Source organism: Bombus impatiens, unplaced genomic scaffold (assembly GCF_000188095.3).
Source record: "Bombus impatiens unplaced genomic scaffold, BIMP_2.2 scf_0814, whole genome shotgun sequence".
Classification (NCBI taxonomy): domain Eukaryota; kingdom Metazoa; phylum Arthropoda; class Insecta; order Hymenoptera; family Apidae; genus Bombus; species Bombus impatiens.
The window spans coordinates 169,362-188,685 of record NT_177233.1 but is presented as its reverse complement, the minus strand read 5'-3'; the positions used below and the strand labels follow the sequence as shown (position 1 = coordinate 188,685).

Below are 19,324 nucleotides of genomic sequence, written 5' to 3'. Positions count from 1 at the left end.
GAGCGGACAGCTCGCCGCCAGCGTCGAGCAGCTGCGTGAAACAGCCGGCTGGACGAGCCTCGTGTGTACACATATACTTCAGGTATAAGTGCATTAACGTTCTTCCTGTTGCACTTCGTTTTGCCCCGCGTTCCTCTCGCTCCGTCTACTTCGCCCTCTCTCCGCATCAATCGACGATTGATTGGCAAGACGAGATAAGAATCTGCAATTTGGCTGTACAAGAAGCAGGCTTGTTGCTGCAGCAGAGCCAAGGTTACTCGAGTGTCGAATAATTATCGACCGACGCGATACCGAATGTGTACAAGGACGCGTGCACGTGGACGTAGGTTGAAATAATTAGAGGGTTGGCTGGTCGTACGAGTTGATCGAGCACCGATGCGTTTGATATCTTAGGACCAACTATTTCAAGCCATTTAAAGGCCTAACGATGATTTATCGTAGCGCGTTACGGATACTGCAATTCTGTGTTCACAGTCTGTAGATTTCAATTCTGTAGATTTGTAGAAAGGTGGAAGATACGACGACCAGGGAAATGTTAAGTTCTAACGCGAATGCTACCACATTTGCTGTTTTATTCCGAGTATCTGATTTTCTCATTGATTTTGAGTGGAAACTGTATTTAACCGGATACTGCGTTTAATATCATCGACAGATCAGAGATCGAGAAGGCTCGCTCGTTTCGAGGGAAGAAAAATTACTTCGCAGTCTTAGGAGAAACAGCCGCGCATTGAAATCGAGCAGAATACGAGGCTCTTCTGACTTGCAACTATCAAGCTAGCTGTTAGGAATAAAAAGGAGAATTAGTTGGTATAAAACATTCCTCGCTGCTTCCTTCCAGATTAACACGCCATAAAACCTCCCAATTCCAGCACCTAATTAACGCCAAATATTAACATACGTATTTCCCTCATTTGAGAAGACCTCTCGGCCGCTGGATGTTACAGCGAAACGTCGCAATTAAAATAACGATAATTAATCCTTTATCTGATTTCCGTATCCCTTTCTGCTTGCTTGCGCAAACTTCTCGCTGGCTGTTGCTTCTGCAAGCGTAAATATGCGATATCGATGGAAAAACCAGAAGACAAATATTAACAAAAAGCGCGGAAAGCGTATTGTGCGAAGATTATGCGACAGCACGCGGGACATTCGACAGTTTGAAAAATTTGAGATTGCAAGAAACGAAGGATCGACCGTACGAGTCTGTGGAAACAGCCGCTCGAAAGCGTACAAAGGACGAGCATACCGGAAACAGCTATAGTGTCGTGCCATCCGTGCTATAGCGTGGGCAAAAGGCAAACGACAGAGTGGGGCCTGATGTTGGAAGAGGCCCACCACATGTACGTCTGCACAGCTGTCCCTTCGTGTGCACTCTCAGCCAACGTTTCGCTTTCCGCCAGAGGCTAGGATTCTTGCTTCTTACTTGCCCTTCGTTTTTCTTCAAATTCGCGAAATTCTGTTCACGGTTAGCGGAACTGCGTGCAACGACGATACTAATTGCGCACGGTGCACGTACGTATTTTTCATACACATCGTATGGTGGGTTGTGTATTTTTAAGATAGCGTACCGTATGCTATACGCATCGTCTTTGATACAACGTGTTTCAATGTAATTTAACATAAATACATGGCAACAGAATTGATTACAGAAGAACGTAGATGCGTTAATTGCGTTTATGTTTTTTGCTTCCCTCAATGAAAAGCAAAGATCCATAAAGTGTTGGATTTCTCAGACCTTTTCATCGCCCTGTATATTACGCGTACCAAACGATCGACGCGTAAACGAAAGATGAATTGTATTACGAAGATCGTGGTGTAGATTGAAATACAAGTCGATGGATCTCGTATCTCTTGCACTTTCTACTATCAGTACGTTCTTCAAGTACACGATAACAGGTGTGGTTTTACGATCCATTTGCTTTATCGATTCCTCCATTAAAAGATTATAATATAGATGATTCCATACGAATGAACACTTTTTACGACTTCAATTTTACTAACTAAATATTTGATTCTTTGCTTAGACAGGAACGAAAAAGTTCGATATCACGTCCCTTAAAGCGGATCTACTTCTCGCTCGGGTAATTAAGTGACTCTTGTACCGGCCACTATCGGACATCTATGAGAATAAAAAGCCAATATCTTGCCCTCGTCGTGTCCTCGTGCGATGCAAAAAAGGAAAAAGGAAAAATCGTAACAGCTACACTCTGCCATACACTTGTCCCTAAACGATCTGGTAAAACAAGAATCTTAACACGCCCTTAATACGTACACTGTGACTGACGAAAAAAACAAACTCTACGACTTTGGGCGTTTCCAATTTTACAGTCCTCTCCGTGTGCAAAAGTATTTAACGTATCTTCGGTCGATTTGAAAGTAAACACCAGGTACATTTTTAATTATTCGTTGCGCGTCTCACAATGAGAATATTCTTTCGTATTTTCCTCGAGCTTAAGAAATGTACGAAAAACAATATCTTGTGCCTACGTAGATTGAACAATTTTTACTTCAATTTTCCAGGATCGTACGATAAACATTTATTATTCGCGTTATAGTAGCACGCCAGAATAATTTATTTATAATTCCCAATGAGAATTGATCGTAAGATTCTTCCAAATAAAAAACAAAAATGTTTTTCCAGGAGATGTATAACCCCGCAAAATGTGTACCACGTCCTTGCTTCTTTATCTCTTTATATACAAAGAACACCCTATATATATACAGGATGGTTGATAACCAGTGGTACGAGCGGAAGAGGGGGTGATTCTACGCGAAAAAAGAAGTCGAAAATATAGAATAAAAGTTTTTCGTGCGAGGCTTTGTTTTCGAGAAAATCGACTTTGAATTTTAGCTCGGTACGCGTGCACTTTATCGCGTCTCGTTATAACGGATCTCACTGTAGATCGTTGTCTCGATGGAGAAATTAATAAAAGAAAGAAAATAATTTTTATTCTATATTTTCGACTTCTTTTTTTCGCGTAGAATCACCCCCTTTCCACTTGTACCACCCTGTATATATATTTAAACGAGTATCCTTAATGAAAGTTGAAAAAGCTGGAAGAACGCGTGGCTTCGCGGCGTCTAGCTCGGTTAGAGATCAAGGCAAAGTGAAAGAGACAACTCGTGCTAACTCGTATGTGGAGCACATAACCGTGGAGGAATAAAAAGAAGCAGCGAAAAAGCAACTGTGTGTGCATTAAGCTGCGACAAGTTTGCATGGGCCGCGTCAACGGCTAAGAGACATCCTTGTCACTTTCTTCTCTCTCGTATGCTGGTCCGCCCGCAAAATTCAACTCGAGTGCATTCCACCTATCTCGGCTTGTTCACGCTTATTTACTGGACGGTGATTGCTGTTCTCGAAGAACAGTTTCGCGATAACCACGAACGTCCTCGCTGTGCTTAGATCAACGCACTATAGCGGCCGTCTCGCTATAAATAACGAGGCCACGGTAAAAAGCACAAAACTGAAACGAGTTCAGTGGAACATCGCGCAGAAGAAGCCGTGAAAAAGTTTGTAGTCGATGGTTTAGACTGGCGATGTTAAAGAAAACGATCGACCAACACGGCGTAAGGAAATAATAAAGGAAACGATCGACAAAACGAATTCATGGTTGAACGTATTTTTACGATTTCAACGATCATAAAGTGTGCAACATCGACGTTCCATCGTCGCTTATTTTTAAATTGTTTTCACCGATTAGATATCGTTTATTGCCGGGTAATCGATGAATTCTGCGCGGACGTATCGCGCTCTCCAACGAAATTGATAAGGACAGAATGGAAATTTTATTGGCTAGAAATAAAAATAAAAAGGAACGACGAAGACGCGAACGAATCTTCCAACTATTTCCGCTGTAATCAGAATCGGAAATGAGAACCCAGAGACATCTCGAAAGTGTTTCCCTTATTTCTATATATTTCAAGATTCTTCCTACTTGCAAGAAGGCGATGCCTCGTGAAAATGAAATTATTAGATTGAGAACGTAGGCAACTAGCGGCAGTTCCGAGGGAATCGATTCAGAAATATATCCCGGCGTCGGAAACATAATTAGCATGTCAGTGGCGTGTTTCATACAGCGCCTCGCACTATTTTCGTATTCTCATGTACGTCGAGCCCAGGTGCCTTACGACGGTCCTCTTTGGGGAACTTTCCGCGTTCACCGAATCGCGGTCGGTAAACAGTTCCCTTCACGGATGCATATGCGCGCACTATGAGCCCAATTCCGCCAGAAACGATTGGTTCCCTCTTCGACATCCTGACGTATCGCCGATATTGCAGCTACCTTCTATTCCCAGCTTTTCTCGCGATCCCACGATTTTGTTTGCAGTATAGATCTCGCCTGTGCGAGCGAGACAGAAAGCACGAATTTATACGAGGCTCGTGCGTCTCTCTCGCTCTTTCTCATTCCCGCGCAAACGCTCCCACTATATATTATGTCCATCCTATTCTCTCGTTACGCCATGTCTCTTCTATTTCTCTATATACTTCTATTTTCACCGCTGCTTTATTTCTCGTTGTATTTTATCATGTGTACCGTGTTTGCAGCGGTAATAGAGTTTTATTTGTGCGTGGAATCGAAAAGTATTAAACAGCGGCCATTAATGGCCACACGCATTCGATTCACCGTCCTATTGAGCCATACATTGATACGTGATGCTCTTTAAATTGTCCTCAATGATACAACAGGCATCGAATACTCTTCGATTTTTAATGATTTTAAAGATACACGAGAAACAAAAGCAACGAGAGACCTTGCAATTTTGAATAAATCGTAAGATACTCTCTTCAAAACTCTGAGATAAAATGTTATCGAATGGATAGATCTCGAAACGGAAAATGTAGTAGTGCTGAACCGAAGTAATCTGGAGTATGCTATTGAGAACGGCCGCTAGACTTTCCGAACCGTTTGAAAATTTAATGTACGAACTGTAATTATATTTGGCGTCAGCTTACATCGATTTCCGAGAGAAGTACGGAAAATTCGTAGCTTCTCTTGAGATCGGTAGAGCTCTGATGTTATATCTGCCCGGTAGTTTGCAATAGAGAATTTCTCGTTCCAAGTAATTTACCGAAATACGTATTTTATATCAGAGAAAAACTACATTCAAATACAAGAGTCCCAATAATGTTGAATTAGAGCGGAATTTCGTATCTCTTCCGCCATTTTGTCATAACCTACATCGTATATTATATACTACATTCTTAACGTAAAGAAAAGAATCTACGATACGTAAGACCAGTTTAGAAGTACGTTCGCGTGAAAAGACGATGGTTACGTAGAATCGTTACGAAAAGAATTACGTTAAAATTGTAGAAGCGTGAAGAAGAGATACCGTAAATATAAAAGAAAAGGTTGCTTAATCTAACCGTGAGCAGCGCCGAAATTTCGTCGTAGGCGTTCCGCAGCCCAGTATGTTCGTTGTTACAAAACGTCGGCCTTCGGCCGCTCCCACCAAGTCAGATTTCAGTCCAGAGTTCTCTCCTCGTGTGCCTTGGTTTCGTCATCGGCGCAGACAACGAGCTCCCGGGGCTCGCTCGCACGAAATTCTAAACACCGCCGCGATATAACAAAACCACTGGCCACTGGCCACGAGAACGTCTTCATCTAAAACTATTCTCGCGTCTCTGCTTTATCGGCTGCTGATATCGCACCGCCTTGGCACTTAAGCTCCATTTTCCAGCGGTATTATTTCCAAGTACTAAAAATAGGATAAATATACCTTTTCGTTTAAAGTTTCGACACTACCGTACTAGGATACTCGTCCCAGTTATTTCAACTACATTAAGGCAAAAGATATTTAAAGTCATCAGGTCGATGAATTTATAATGTCATTTTATGTATTTCAAAAATTACATATACATGCCTCGTTACGAAGAATACTCGTGAATTCGCAGAGCAACTATTTTCGTTAGCGATATATATATTCATTTCATCGTGGTAGACTCGAGACTGCGATTTTCATTTCAGAGGAATCGTTAACGTTGCATCCATCGATTCGTAATTCGAATTGATTTCTGGGCTGCTCGATACGCGTTGTTTTCGGCACGTGTTCCACGAAAGTGGACTCGGTTGGCAAACACGTCGCCGTCAGCGTATCTCCGACGTCGCGCCGTGACACCGTGGGCAAACGACGCCTGGTCTGGTATTCATACAGAATCGAGTTACAAAACCGAGTTGTAAAAGGTCTACATTGACGTTGTCTTATATCACGTAGCCGACGCAAAGCGTAGCGCACCAGTACCATCAGCAGCAACAGCGCTGCTACCCGGTGCTGAGTCACTGCTGCGTTGCCGATACACATCCACGCTATTGCTGGTGGCACGGTCGTGTAGCGTTGCCACGTTTCGTGCCTTCCCTCCCTTCACACCACGCCCCTTCGTCCAACACGATAGGCGTCTATCCCCACTCCTGGCCCTCGAACGATAAAGAGGAAAACAGGAATAAAACAAAGACGGAGAGACCGTGCCGATGGAACTACCGTAGAGAAAGAAGGAGAGCGGCGAGCCAAGCGCAAGCCAAAAAGAGACAGAAATAAAGAGAAAGAGGGACAATGCAAGAGCAGAGAAGGACGAAAGAGGCGTCGCACCGCGCGTTCAAATTTCATTGCGTCAAGCTCACGGTACTCTCGCGTCTGCTTAGCGCGGAATTCAGAGAAAACGTCGGTAATGGAGTTTCGTGAGATAAACGGCAGCAGCGACGCCAGCGCGGCACGGTGTTGGCCCTGGTACCGGATAGGGTTACCAACGGGGCAACCAAAACATTTTCCAACAATGAAAATCCACCCTCCTTCGATCCTCCTTTAGACACGCGTTGCAAATGTATATTCCTTTGTATATAATATATATATTCCTTATATTATCTACTAGATATAGCGTTTAACAGAGAACGTTCGACTTGTCCGCTTTGTTTTCCCTTTCGAGTCGAAGTCGTTGCGGCGAGTCAACAATCCTCGAATCTCCAAAGGCGCGAAAACAATCCATCCATCAGGGGTGTTTACGGTACCGCGCTCGGTCTTCTTTCAGCGGAGGTTGGCTGGCAAGAGCGACCAGACTCCGGCACCAGAGTCCGTTTTGCGCTCTGATTGCTAACCCCGTGGTTCTTAAATCACCGGTGATCCCGATTTAAGCTCCGACCGCGTGAATTATTTTTCGCGTTCAAGGGAGCAACCCGAGCTCGCTGTTTATACATCACCGTAGGCGTATGTACTATCGCGGCTCGTATAAAACACCACTAAACAACGCGTTTCCTTTCTTCCGCCGGCTTTAAATTGTATACGTAACGGTAAATATAATGATCTTTTTCCAGTACACGCACGGTAAAACGCAGAATAGGTTCGCGCGAGCTTCTGCGTTTAATGCAGAAATCTAATCGACCGTTCGATCGTGCCTATCAGATAACGGCCAATGGTAGTAATGGATGGGCTTCGGTAAGCCGTGAGAATGCCAGTATCGAACAAAAACGTCCGCCGCGATTACAATTACCGTTCGTTCGTTAGACGCTCCAATTTCCTACGTTTCTAACGATTGGCCTTACGTCAACTAGACGGCACTTTGCAAAAGATGAACGCAAGGTATTTATATCGCGTGTTTTCGATGCAATCTTTTCACCGAGTTCCACGAACAGCGAGAAGACGTTAGTTTCATTGGGAGATTGGAAAAACGTGAATTAACCACATTGGTTGGGTTCGATTCGGAAGAAGCTGAACGACTCGAAGCTCAGAAGCTCAGAGGAGATATAGACGATACCAAATTCTAAGCCGAGTTTGGGAAACGACGTCTGCGGCTTCTGAGCGGTCAATTTCCCACCGTAGTTGATTTTGTACAGTACCTTATTTCTAAGCGAGTTACCAATTTTACTCTCGTTGTCAACCTGTGTGTATTTTCTGTCGCATATAGTAACCAGAAACCTGTAATTATTATTTGCACGCTGATAATGTTCTAATCAATTTTCCGATGGCCCACGTGTATATGGCATTGCTCTTTCGTTTATCCCGACAGAACGTATTGACGAGGTTTGGCGGAAAAATCGGCCAATATCGTAAATAATAGAAAGGCCAGTATCAGCATATTTTTCGGAACAATTGGGGAAACTGGCTGTCGTGTCCTTGGAAACTTCACGCAAAGATAGCGTCACCGATACGTAGTGCTTCTTGGAATTAAAAGAGAATGCCAGGCGATTTTCCGAGAAAACGATGCATCGGAGAGTGGCTGCACGGCCGGGAACGTGGCATGGAAAAGAGGAAGCTGACGTGGAAATAAAAAGGACGACAAACGAAAAGGGGAGACGAGCGAGAAGCAAGGACGGCGCGGCGACCGAGAGACAGAGAGAGCGAGAGAGACAGAGAGAGAAGGAGGGAAAATACGTGAGAGAGTTGTGAAACGGGAACGCCGTGCGCATCGCAATGCAAATGCAACTGACCCGATAAAGCTGCATTGGGTCATAGAAAGGGAAAATACAACCTACAAACGTGGGGCTGCCGCCAAAATACGATTTTTATAGCCTCTGGGCGCCACGCTCTTCTCTTCTGTCTCTCACAGTGACGTCCGCCGCCGACCAACGCTACCCTTCGACGTCCCACGCACACCCCCGCGTTTATGTTCACCATTTACGTTCATCCTCGTTCTGCCCCTTCGACTTGCTCGCCCGATCTTCGCCACGAAGATCTTCTCCTCGAGTACGAGAATGGAAACTCGAATCCCCGAAGCTCTACCTTCGCCGTATTCCTGTCCATGCTGTTACATACAACTACGCGTACACGCGTGTCTGGAAGAACTTATTTTTCGACTAATAAAGACAGGAATTTAGATGCGGCGCGATTGATCGCGTTGGAAAGTTTGCCTATCATAGACGACGCTGCTCGAACGAAAATGGCAATGGAAATGGTCCAAGACCGTTGATTTCCCTCTGCTTAATTTTCATTGACCGTATTAGCTTCCATTACACAGTGGAATTTATTTTGCAATTAATAAAAAAACCGGAGAAAAATATCTAGTTAGACCTGATCAGATTCGGTGAAATCTGATTATTGGATTCGTTTCGATCGATCGTGTTGGGCGTTTCTTACTCGCTGCTCGAACGAGAATGGAGATTCTAATACGCGAATCATCCTCGTCTTTCTTTGCCGTCACTCTGTTCCCAGTGATAAGTAGAATTTCGTTTGGAATTAATCAAAAGACGGACTTACACTCGTTTAGGTTCGTCGCAGCGAAACGACTTGCCGAGAAATCTTCGCGTGTCTCGTTGCTTAGCCGCTTTGCTAATTGCATTGTTCTTGAGCCGCGAGAAAACCACTCCGCACGTATCACCGGCTTTGATGCGGCCCAAGAATTCTTAAATGTTCGTCGAGAAGCTAACTGTTGCACATTTCCCTTTTTTCCTCCGCTTAAATTCTAAGACTCTACGCGAGATCCTCGTCTCTTCCGAGGGCGTGTTCCACGTCGTTTGCTTTTCTACCGCGATCTTTCTCTTTACCCGTACGATCATTTCCCAGTACAAATCGGCTCGTCTTTAAAAACTGGTTGTATCGTTTCAGGCTCGTGACAGAAATCAACGTTACGTCTCAATTAATTCCGAGAGCGAAGGGATGGTAGCTCGCAGCGTGGAATACCGACAAACGACAATACTAAATTCGCATTCTCAACGAGAAAACTGTACGTTGCCTTCTAATCGCAACGACCAAGTATCCAGCGACGTCCTTAAATCTCGTTGCTCGATTTTACTTACCTAGTCGACGATAACCGAGCAGCTGGTAAACAGAGACGCGTGAAACATACGCGCGACAAACACGTTCGCAATATCAAATTTCTCGCCATAGAATATCCAGATATCTGCTATCACGTTCGATGAAACAACGATGAAATAAAACCGGGAGAAAGAAGCGAGAAATTAAAGAGACCAGGCAGACGTATTATTATTTCGCAAAGAATTAACGAACGACCGAATGGCGTTGAATTTTAGGGGAAATCAAATGTTTCATTACGGTGAAATTTTGAATGGCACAAAGTCAAAACAGGTAATGGCGGTAACATAGCACGGTTGCACGGCGGCAAGTGGGGCATAATAAATTTAGGTATCGATCGAGCGGGAAGAGCGCGCGGATCTCTCGACCGGCGCACACCAACGCGCAATATTGTTGCACGTGAAAATAACAAGACCGCGTTTTCAAATTATGGACAATCTCGCGGAATTCACTTTTATGAGTTAGACGTGATCAATAGTCGCGCCGGATGCGGCGGGGATCCGACGACGAAACGTTACGGCTGATTGTATCTATACCACCCCCCTACATAAACCTAATTAAATTCGAAACAAACTTTACCCAGAGTGCCAGTATTAGTTTCTAGTGCGTTTTAATTAAATGCATTCCGTCCGTGAACGATCGCGCGAATTCGAAAAAATGATCGGACACGCGTCTTCCTCCTGCCTTTTCCCAAAAATCCCCCTTAATTTTCGAATCGCGTTTCCGTCACCAACCAGGCGATAGTTTGCAAGACAGTCTCGTTATATCGAGCCTGTTCGTTCGTTTCTTCGTTTCGTGGCATCATTGGCATCGTGGAAGAGACACATCACAGAAACAAAACACTAAGTTGAGAAAAATAATTAGGTAGATCGAGGAAATGGTACTTGCGCTTTTCTGCTTATCAAATTGATCGATGCACCTTGCAGGCAGCATCCTTGTGAAATATAAAATGTTATCGCCATAATTACCCTTTCGTTGCTATTAGTTTATTGCTATTTTGTTATTATTTCAGGTTGCGACAAGAGGATGGCAAAGAGAAATTTGTCGTACAATTTGTCGACAAACCAGTAACTGAGACAATACCATTTTATAGAACAGAGGCGAGTTAGTAGACAAGTTTTCACCGAGATTTTCCATCGATTTTTCAGCAAACTCGAAACACGCGAATGTCCAGTTCTCGCGCGGTTTCGCAGTACGGAAATCTAAATTACCGCATGCCCCTTGCATCGAAATCGGTGTATGAACACGTGGTTCACTGGCGATCGGTCGGGGTAGAAAGTGCTTACGGGGGTGAGAGTGTAGAGTGAGCGGAGAATGGGGTGCATGGACATCGGCCGGACATCGGAATGGGAAACGGGTTAGCCGAATGACCGGCGGTCAGAATTATAGGGGTGGTGAATTGCGAATACTCGGCGTCTCCATGCCAAAAACAATGCACGCAGTAAAACGGTAAATGGAGAAACGACCTTATAAATGTCTGGCCGATTAAACGGCCATCGGGTTTATTCGCAAAGATCACGTTATAAGTGGCGTTCGAAGGAAACGCGAGAGAACTGTGCGTGTGTATGCGGCTGTCACGATTAACCGAGATGTCGTAGGAAAAACTGAACCGTGCAACGAGAACGATATACTGTGGGAGCAGTGATAAGTAACGCGCGTAAATTCATATTTTTAGGAATTCAGATAACGAAATCTGGACGGACGATCGTCGTTTTGTAACGAACGTTTTAACGAGTACTGTACCCTGCACGCTTTGTACTTCGTATGCTAATGTATCGACTCTTTTTATACTGATACGTCGTACATTTTGTACGGTTTTATCCTTCGTACGTAAAGCGTCTGAGATGTAGCGCACGTTGAAATACCTGTGACAGGACGATAGTTTGGTCGAATCTCGTTTTTTTAATTAACTCATTCGTGGAGATTTGAATGTGCTTAAGCGTACTTTGTATACCGGGTATGTTTGTGTGTTAGGCGCATTGCCAGTTTCTTGCGAAGGCAAATACAAATTTGTAGCCTAATGACAAGCAACGAGACGATACGTCGGAAGAGATTTCTCTGTGGCAAGCAGATACGTTTAAACAATTCTGCATTTTTATATTTTATATTATATCGCATTGTAATATTAGGCGTTCTAATTCTGTCTAATTTCGATTATACCGTATGCTATCAAATTGTTTAAAGCCTTAAAAATAAATTGGCAAGAAGATAATTTAGGCAATCCTACGGTTAGTAAGGATCGTGCAATTATTTTATATTATACCATAGTGTAATATTAGGCGTTCTAACTTTGTCTAATTTCGATTATATCGTACGCTATCAAATTGTTTAAAGCCCTAAGAACAAATTGGCAAGAAGATAATTTAGACAATCCTACGATTGATGAGGATCGTGCAATTATTTTATATTATACCATATTGTAATATTAGGCGATCTAACTTTGTCTAATTTCGATTATGTCGTACGCTATCAAATTGTTTAAAGCCCTAAGAACAAATTGGCAAGAAGATAATTTAGACAATCCTACGATTGATGAGGATCGTGCAATTATTTTATATTATACCATATTGTAATATTAGGCGATCTAACTTTGTCTAATTTCGATTATGTCGTACGCTATCAAATTGTTTAAAGCCCTAAGAACAAATTGGCAAGAAGATAATTTAAACAACCCTAACGATCGTGCATATATTTTATACTATATCATATTGTAATATTAGACGTTCTAATTCTGTCTAATTTCGATTATACCGTATGCTATCAAATTCTTCTTATGTCGTACGCTATCAAATTGTTTAAAGCCTTAAGAACAAAGTGGCAAGAAGATAATTTAAACAATTCTATGGTAAATAAGGATCGTGCAATTATTTTATATTATACCATATTGTAATATTAGGCGATCTAACTTTGTCTAATTTCGATTATGTCGTACGCTATCAAATTGTTTAAAGCCTTAAGAACAAAGTGGCAAGAAGATAATTTAAACAATTCTATGGTAAATAAGGATCGTGCAATTATTTTATATTATACCATATTGTAATATTAGACGTTCTAATTCTGTCTAATTTCGATTATACCGTCTGCTATCAAATTCTTCAAAGCCCTAAGAACAAAGTGGCAAGAAGATAATTTAAACAATTCTATGGTTAATAAGGATAGTGCATATGTTTTATACTATATCATATAGTAATATTCAAGGTACTAATTCTGTCTAATTTCGATTATATCATATGCTATCAAATTCTTCAAAGCCTTATGAACAAAGTGGCAAGAAGATAATTTAAACAACCCTAACGATCGTGCCTATATTTTATACTATATCATATTGTAATATTATGCGTTCTAATTCTGTCTAATTTCGATTATATCAAATTTTCTAAAGCCTTAAGAACAAAGCGGAATTGCACGTGGGAAGATGCTTAGAATCGCGAAGGCGAATCGATGATTTAAAAAGGAGAGGAAATATTTGTCGAAATGTCGGTTACCGTCGAATTCGTCTGTAACAAACGGACTGCATATTCCTTCCCTGCATTTACATAAAATTTCAAGGCGCGGGAATGTAGAAAAAGCGCGCGCAACGTGTGGAAATATAAGAAATATTCAAACTGGGGTAGTAAAATAAATCTTTACGCAGTCTCGCTGCTTTCCACTCGGGTTAATGAAAACATCAAATTCCGCAAAAATTCGCAGCCAGCTAATAAGTTTTCTATAAAAATACGCCAAAGTAGGAAACACGTTTCCAGGCTGACGAATACGTTCTAACGGCGGATTTTACGCGTAAGGAAAAACATAATACACTGGCGAAAGAAACGCATCTTGTTGGCGCGCTTCTCGAATCGCGCATTTCGGTAATCGATATATACGAAAGGTGCGCGCGAGCGGCCGAATCGCTTTTAGTCTCATTTAAAATGCATCGCAGTATACCAGCCTCCTCGTCCCTTTCTCCTCGCGTACGTACGCTAGCGAGCGTTTTCCTTACATTCGCGCGAGTATTTCAAATGCTGTGGCGTTCGTGCGTCTGAAAAACGTCGAATCGAACTCGTCAAGTTTCACGCGATACGTCGGAAACGTTTTCTGTCTTATCCGCGTATTTCGATAGTTGGCTATTTTTAACGCGTGTTTATCGATACTTTCCAATTAGTTTCGACGATAACAGTTCCCTACTTAGTCTACGTTCTGTCTATTTTTACCTTCGTCGCTTGTTTACGAGCCGTAAAAAAAACGATGCCAATTTCATCGCCTCGTACTATCTAGTTCGATCTAAAATAATTTCCAGATGATAGTTCATCTATCTGCTATCTATCGGTAGGCAAAGGAGTTCGGCTTTTTACTCGCATAGATCTGAAAATCATTGTACATTGGATAGAAATATCGGTGACGAGATAAAATTCCAAGCGACAAATTGAACCACGCTTTAACTGGATTACGTTAAAAAAGAAAATTCTCGATTAACTTGAATCCGATGTTCGTTCGTTAAGGTCTTACGTTATTTACTAGACTACTAGATTTCCTATTAAATTATCTAGAAAATTTCAGTTTCTTAATTGCCCGGTGAGAAAAGTCACGGGAAATTGTTCCAAAGGACGAACTTCTCCGAAAATATTTCTTCTTCGTACGATCGATATTTCTTCTCCGCCCTGGGCAATGATTAAACATGATAAACATGGAATGGTAGCGAGGGCGAGGTATTAATAGCGTCACCTTGGAAGGCCAGCGTTTCCTTCGACAGCAATGTCAGGTTACGTAAGGTGAGAAGAGTAGGACAACAAAAGGGTGAAAGGGCTAATAATACGTGGAATTAATTTTAGCCTGCCACGACGAGATACGAGTCGCATTGTTAATTGCCAGGGAACCTGGAGAGCCTCCATTAATCAACGGTCCATTCAAGGTATAACCAATGAGGTATCGACGGGCCACCATAAATCGTTACATCGCAGCGGCACCGGCGAGAGGAAAGAGCGACCGATCGACCGGACCCGTGGCGCGACTTTCGATAAAATCGTCGTGCTGAAAATACGCGAAAGTCGAAATAGAAGCGTCGTATCGATCGACGAAGGGTGCTCGAGCGAATCTACGAAATGTCGAAGGTCGTAGCTGACTGGGCGACGCCGTTCCTCCTCCGACCGATCGTTTGCCAGAACAACGAAAAACCACGCAGTTTCCCGATCGTTTTCATCGGCCACTCACGACCATTTCCTTCCATGCACGCGTCCGGACACGCTGTTTACGGTTTCCACGTGGCGCCACGCCCCAACCCACCGCGCGCGCCATTTGCCAAAGTCCACGGAGTCCCGGCAAAGTTTCCTAATCGTAGGCCGGGGAATCCCCGACTCACCCACCCCACGGTGTCCCTGTCCTTGCAGATCAGCCGAGAGACGCGCGGCCGGAACAATCGTTGACCAAATTCTCTCGCCGCCTGGAAACCGGAGCCTCCCCTTTAAGCGTCTTTGCTTTAGACCCATCTACCCTTTCAACCATAGACTTTTCCAGAGCTGGCGCTTTCTTCGAAATCGTGGCTGATAACGTTCTTTCTCTGGGAGGAAGAAAGTTTCGCAGCCATTCGCGATACCAAGCGGAATGTTACGAAGTAACGTTCTCGCGGAGTATTTTTGCGCAGTCGAAACGTTCGCGTTATCCTTCCACGTTTAATCGACGCCTACGGACAAGTCGACGATTTATCGATCGTCTGGCGCGATCTACTTTCTAAATCGAGAGCGATCTTCGTGGAATAGAGGAAACTTATTTGCGGATGTGAGGAGACGACGTTTTGTCGCTTGTTTGCGTACGATCGTTTCCAGAAACGGTCCTTTCCACGACTGTCCTCGTCCCAGATCGGAACCGATGATTCTGCTTGTCGAACTTTGCGGGTTTTTCAGCCACCGATGAGAACACGCTGGAAGACTTCGCTTCCGTTCTCATACGAACGATATATTTTCTGGAAAAAGAACATCGGTGGAGACAAATCTGGCAGCAAATCTTAGAAACGAATTACGATCGAGCGTTTAATCGCGTCTACGAACATCGATCGTCTCGTAGAATCATTTCGGACCAATCTAGCCGTTCGGTCTTCTTTCTTCGAAATGACGTTCTTCAGAAAATAAAGGAAATTTCCCAAGGCATCGATGACATCAAGCAAACTTCGTAGCCAGCCTCCGTACGAGTTTAACGTGATTTTCAAAAATACTCTTCCTAGAAACATTTTTCAAATCGTTGCCGGCGGCGTTCCTCGCATAATCGACAAGATTCCCCGGTCTTGCTAAATACCAGAGGAGATCGAAGTTTGCGCGATAATCGCGCAGACGACAGAACCTACCCTCTGTAGGTGAGATCTGCCGCCGGAAATAACACGCTGCTTTTTCAGAAACGAAGAAAAACCGCCGACTGTTTCTCGCCGCACGACAGATCGTTATCGAACGTTGATCGACGCGTACGAACATCGGCGTTGTTCGATCGAAGCAGGAAGACACGTTGCGTGTGCGAAAATAGCATCCATCTCGTACGATTGCACGCAATCGCGGCCGCGGTTGGTCCGTGGCGTACGGAGATAAAAGCAGGGGAAAAGGGAGGACGCGGATACGGGGGCCCATGGAAACCGCGAGAAATCATAGCCGCTTCTCACCCCGTTCGTCGTTGCACAAAACGAAACGGTTCTCTCGGCTTGCCGCTAATCTCGCGGCCGATCCGATCGGGGATGAGCACGTACCTGTAGGAAAAAAGGAAGGAAAAAGCGGAGGACACGGGGGAGCAGGCAGAGACAGGTTGGAACGGTGGAGGGGATGGAAAAAAAGACGGCGAATGGTAGCAGTAACTCGGTGTACATTCGGCGAGACAAACTTGATCAATGGCCCCGGACGAGCAGAGTCGCGAGGAGGATACGTGTGCGAGGCACACGGAAGCGTGGCGCATTGTACGAAAAGCGAGCGTGGTATTAATAACAATTCTCACATCTGGCCGAACAAACGTACATGCCATACACGAAAGGGGTTGATCGGGTGTACGTGCGTATAAAATATACATAGAATTTCGTCTGTAAACGTATACAGGGACACCAGCGGCGATACCGGCGGAGGGAAGGAAGAAAAGAGGGAAAAAAAAAGAAGGGAAGAAGCAGGGGGTTAGAAAAGGGGGAGGAAAAAGGAGGAAGGCGGAAAGGAAAGGAAAAAAACGCAGCGAAGCGCGTGATCGTCGGAGTTTTCTCCTGGTGGTCCCCTGACGGCCACGTGGGAGGGAGACAGCGAAAGAGGGGAAAGGACAGGGTGGAAAAAAACGAGGGAGAATAGCAGCGCCACCAGCGCCAACCATCATCCCCTTCTTCTTTCTCTATCGTTGGTGCGCAGAGAGGCAACGGTGGCTGCAGCGCGTACGTACATTTATTCGAAAGTTCACAAACACGCGGCCAACTTGCACTCTGCTAATAAGTCATCGGTGTTCGTTCGTTCGTCGTCAACCACCACCCAGTAGCGCGCCGCAGCCCCCACTACGGGGGTCGCGTTGCCTCTCGACCGATCCACCCCCGGTTCTACTTCCCCTCGTTCCTCCTCCACCTCCTTCCGTTTCCCCTCGTTCCACTTCGGCTCGGTTCTACTTCGCCCACCCCCGTTTCCCTTCCCAACCCTCTACGTGTACGTAGAACCTTCCAACCGTGTTCGTTCGTGTACCATATCCTCTAGTCTATGCGTGTGTGAGTGTGTGTGTGTGTGGATGTACGTCGGTGCGCTCGCGTTTTACGCGAATTCCACCCATCCCCTGTCGAATTCAAACCGACTCACACGCACGCTCGCGCACACCAGCAACGGCGCTTTCAAGCACACGCTAAACTACGCTGCGGTGCGTTCGTGTGCGATACACGGCCGTGTAAGTTAACCCCGTATTTCTCGCGTGTACGTGCAGAGGCATTCGCGTGTGCCTGACGCGCACAGCCTCGCTCCGAAATCCCATCTAACTATAGAGACGCGCTGCTCCCTTCGTGTACACGCTTACACGTGTACGTGTAGAGGCAAGTTTTTGTAGGCACACCGAGACGAAAAAGCTGACGACCACGAGCGAGCGGCGCGTATGTGCGCGATCGCGATCGCGATAAAGCTTCGCGAAAGCGTATACGGTGGCGCAGCCAAGTTTCACCAATACCGGCAGAACGCTATAGCAAAACATGTATACACGGACAGATACGGTGATGGTACTGGGGCGCTGTTCGTCCTGCTTTAGACAACGCCGGGTTGCTCCGCCTCGCTCTGACCGGGTTACGCTTGCAAGCACGCTAGCTCCGTTCTCCTCGGCTCTCTCGCGCCTTCTGTCTTCCCACTCCCCTGCAGCCGCTTCAATTTCTATCTATATCGCCGTCTCCGTCGCTTCGCCTCCGGTTTTTTGCCCGTCTCTGTCGAGAAGGAGCGGTCGGTCGAAAACTGGGAAACCGTGGGTCGCAGCGCTCCCAGCAAGAAGAAGAGACGTAGCTGTGACGACGCGTGGTCGCGGCGAGTAGCGGCGCGCGTTGCGCCGTACTTAAATTACATGATTAAAGGCACTTTAATTAGTTATTCGACGAGAGGGAAATTTATCGTCGAAGCAGTTCGTACTGGTTTTCGCGCGGTTTAATTTCGCCTCGAGCCGGGGATAATCAACGCGACCGCGCCGGTGTTCCACTGTAATTCGGTCGGAGGAACGAGTCGCAGAACGCCGCTACTCGCTTTCAAATATTCGCATAGACCGGACGATTTTACGCGCGGCAAAATCGATAGGGAAATTTCCAGGGAAATTTCATCGCGTTACGCAGCTGGTATTTATAGCGCGCGTAAAGCAGATCGCACGAGACGAGCAACTCGGCAATCCCAGTACGAAACTCGAAGGGGAAAATCGATTTACCGGACCGATCGAGAGGAACGCTCGGCTATGGCGACGCACACGCGAGACGGATTACGTCGGATCCGAATTTCCGAATCGAAGATCAGCACGGGCTATACAGGCAGGCGAAAAACGAAGGGAAAGTCGCGAAACTTAATCAGACGCGCGGTGATGCGCCAGACGAACGAGCGGCTCGTCCTGCACCGGAACAGGATATTTCCCATCGCGCAAGAACGAAAGAGAGAGAACGTTTTTCGTGTCGTGTACGCACACGGCCGAGTATTAAAGAGGCAAGAAACGCCTAGTTCTCCCACGCGAGGCAAAGGATCGGTGCGGAGGGTGTGCAGCAAGGGGAGAAAAAGAAAAATAACGGAGAAAAAAAGGTGATCACGTTCGTTTCTCGCGGTCTGCACGCGCGCTGCCTTTCGCGAACCGACTTTCGACGATTCCATACACACGTAACTACCAGCTGTATCTTTCGCTCGCTCTTTTTCTCTCTCTCTCTCTCTCTCTCTCTCTCTCTGTTCCTCTCTCAGCGCGTTGCTTTCCTTCTTCGTCGTGGCTACGGTGAAAGCAGTGCCGGTGAAAGGTGATTGCGGCACATCCCGCGTGCCGGCACCACGCGTGTCTTTCCCCGTGGCCATTTTAATACCAAAATAGATTCCTCCGCCTTCTTCTTGCTCTCGCGCGAGAGCACGCGATCGATCGACGATCTATTTTTCTGCATGTGCGCGCGTGTACCGTGGGA

At 45.2% G+C, this 19,324-nt stretch overlaps 1 protein-coding gene and 1 long non-coding RNA gene across 4 annotated transcripts in view; one reads left to right on the top strand and one right to left on the bottom strand.

The window, feature by feature from the left end:
• The window catches only part of LOC112213588, a 298,689-nt gene that overhangs the window by 222,193 nt on the left and 57,172 nt on the right, over nucleotides 1-19,324 (bottom strand). The window contains exon 1 of one of the 3 annotated variants that reach the window (XM_033323130.1): nucleotides 5,366-5,677. The exons of the other annotated variants lie outside the window; for them this stretch is intronic. The gene's annotated coding sequence lies outside the window, so the exon portion shown is untranslated. Of the gene's footprint in view, nucleotides 1-5,365; nucleotides 5,678-19,324 lie in introns of those variants that run through there. 3 annotated transcript variants of the gene reach the window in all.
• On the top strand, nucleotides 9,013-10,265 carry LOC105681334. Its single transcript, XR_001102596.2, has 2 exons — nucleotides 9,013-9,725; nucleotides 9,814-10,265. It is a non-coding gene; the product is annotated as an uncharacterized LOC105681334 (long non-coding RNA).